Below are 2,500 nucleotides of genomic sequence, written 5' to 3' on the forward strand. Positions count from 1 at the left end.
GCCCGTTTTTGGGCTGTTTTGGCCTGTTTTTGGGCTGTTCTTGCGTGGTGCGGTGACCATCGTGAGCGGAGCAAAACGTCAGCCATCTCAGCACCCTGGAACCCCCCGGGTGGCACAGGGCTGGATGGGGCTTTCGTATAGCAGGGACGGTGCTGCCTCTCGCTTCGCTCGCTGTCCGCCGCTCGCCGCTCGCTCGCGCAGCCAAAAATGGCCAGTTTTGGCCCGTTTTTGGGCCGTTTTGGCCTGTTTTTGGGCTGTTCTTGCATGGCGCGGCGACCGTCGTGAGCGGAGCAAAATGTCAGCCATCTCAGCACCCTGGAACCCCCCGGGTGGCACAGGGCTGGATGGGGCTTTCGTATAGCAGGGACGGTGCTGCCTCTCGCTTCGCTCGCTGTCCGCCACTCGCCGCTCGCTCGCGCAGCCAAAAATGGCCAGTTTTGGCCCGTTTTTGGGCCGTTTTGGCCAGTTTTTGGCCTGTTCTTGCGTTGCGCGGTGACCGTCGAGAGCGGACCAAAACGTCAGCCATCTCAGCACCCTGGAACCCCCCGGGTGGCACAGGGCTGGATGGGGCTTTCGTATAGCAGGGACGGTGCTGCCTCACGCTTCGCTCGCTGTTCGCCGCTCGCCGCTCGCTCGCGCAGCCAAAAATGGCCTGTTTTGGCCCGTTTTTGGGCTGTTTTGGCCTGTTTTTGGGCTGTTCTTGCGTGGCGCGGCGACCGTCGTGAGCGGAGCAAAATGTCAGCCATCTCAGCACCCTGGAACCCCCCGGGTGGCACAGGGCTGGATGGGGCTTTCGTATAGCAGGGACGGTGCTGCCTCACGCTTCGCTCGCTGTTCGCCGCTCGCCGCTCGCTCGCGCAGCCAAAAATGGCCTGTTTTGGCCCGTTTTTGGGCTGTTTTGGCCTGTTTTTGGGCTGTTCTTGTGTGGCGCGGCGACCGTCGTGAGCGGAGCAAAATGTCAGCCATCTCAGCACCCTGGAACCCCCCGGGTGGCACAGGGCTGGATGGGGCTTTCGTATAGCAGGGACGGTGCTGCCTCACGCTTCGCTCGCTGTTCGCCGCTCGCCGCTCGCTCGCGCAGCCAAAAATGGCCTGTTTTGGCCCGTTTTTGGGCTGTTTTGGCCTGTTTTTGGGCTGTTCTTGCGTGGCGCGGCGACCGTCGTGAGCGGAGCAAAATGTCAGCCATCTCAGCACCCTGGAACCCCCCGGGTGGCACAGGGCTGGATGGGGCTTTCGTATAGCAGGGACGGTGCTGCCTCACGCTTCGCTCACTGTTCGCCGCTCGCCGCTCGCTCGCGCAGCCAAAAATGGCCTGTTTTGGCCCGTTTTTGGGCTGTTTTGGCCTGTTTTTGGGCTGTTCTTGCGTGGTGCGGTGACCATCGTGAGCGGAGCAAAATGTCAGCCATCTCAGCACCCTGGAACCCCCCGGGTGGCACAGGGCTGGATGGGGCTTTCGTATAGCAGGGACGGTGCTGCCTCTCGCTTCGCTCGCTGTCCGCCGCTCGCCGCTCGCTCGCGCAGCCAAAAATGGCCAGTTTTGGCCCGTTTTTGGGCCGTTTTGGCCTGTTTTTGGGCTGTTCTTGCGTGGTGCGGCGACCGTCGTGAGCGGAGCAAAATGTCAGCCATCTCAGCACCCTGGAACCCCCCGGGTGGCACAGGGCTGGATGGGGCTTTCGTATAGCAGGGACGGTGCTGCCTCTCGCTTCGCTTGCTGTCCGCCACTCGCCGCTCGCTCGCGCAGCCAAAAATGGCCAGTTTTGGCCCGTTTTTGGGCCGTTTTGGCCAGTTTTTGGCCTGTTCTTGCGTTGCGCGGTGACCGTCGAGAGCGGAGCAAAACGTCAGCCATCTCAGCACCCTGGAACCCCCCGGGTGGCACAGGGCTGGATGGGGCTTTCGTATAGCAGGGACGGTGCTGCCTCACGCTTCGCTCACTGTTCGCCGCTCGCCGCTCGCTCGCGCAGCCAAAAATGGCCTGTTTTGGCCCGTTTTTGGGCTGTTTTGGCCTGTTTTTGGGCTGTTCTTGCGTGGTGCGGTGACCATCGTGAGCGGAGCAAAACGTCAGCCATCTCAGCACCCTGGAACCCCCCGGGTGGCACAGGGCTGGATGGGGCTTTCGTATAGCAGGGACGGTGCTGCCTCTCGCTTCGCTCGCTGTCCGCCGCTCGCCGCTCGCTCGCGCAGCCAAAAATGGCCAGTTTTGGCCCGTTTTTGGGCCGTTTTGGCCTGTTTTTGGGCTGTTCTTGCGTGGTGCGGCGACCGTCGTGAGCGGAGCAAAATGTCAGCCATCTCAGCACCCTGGAACCCCCCGGGTGGCACAGGGCTGGATGGGGCTTTCGTATAGCAGGGACGGTGCTGCCTCTCGCTTCGCTCGCTGTCCGCCACTCGCCGCTCGCTCGCGCAGCCAAAAATGGCCAGTTTTGGCCCGTTTTTGGGCCGTTTTGGCCAGTTTTTGGCCTGTTCTTGCGTTGCGCGGTGACCGTCGAGAGCGGAGCAAAACGTC

Source organism: Musa acuminata, unplaced genomic scaffold (assembly GCF_036884655.1).
Source record: "Musa acuminata AAA Group cultivar baxijiao unplaced genomic scaffold, Cavendish_Baxijiao_AAA HiC_scaffold_1136, whole genome shotgun sequence".
NCBI classification, from domain to species: Eukaryota; Viridiplantae; Streptophyta; class Magnoliopsida; order Zingiberales; family Musaceae; genus Musa; species Musa acuminata.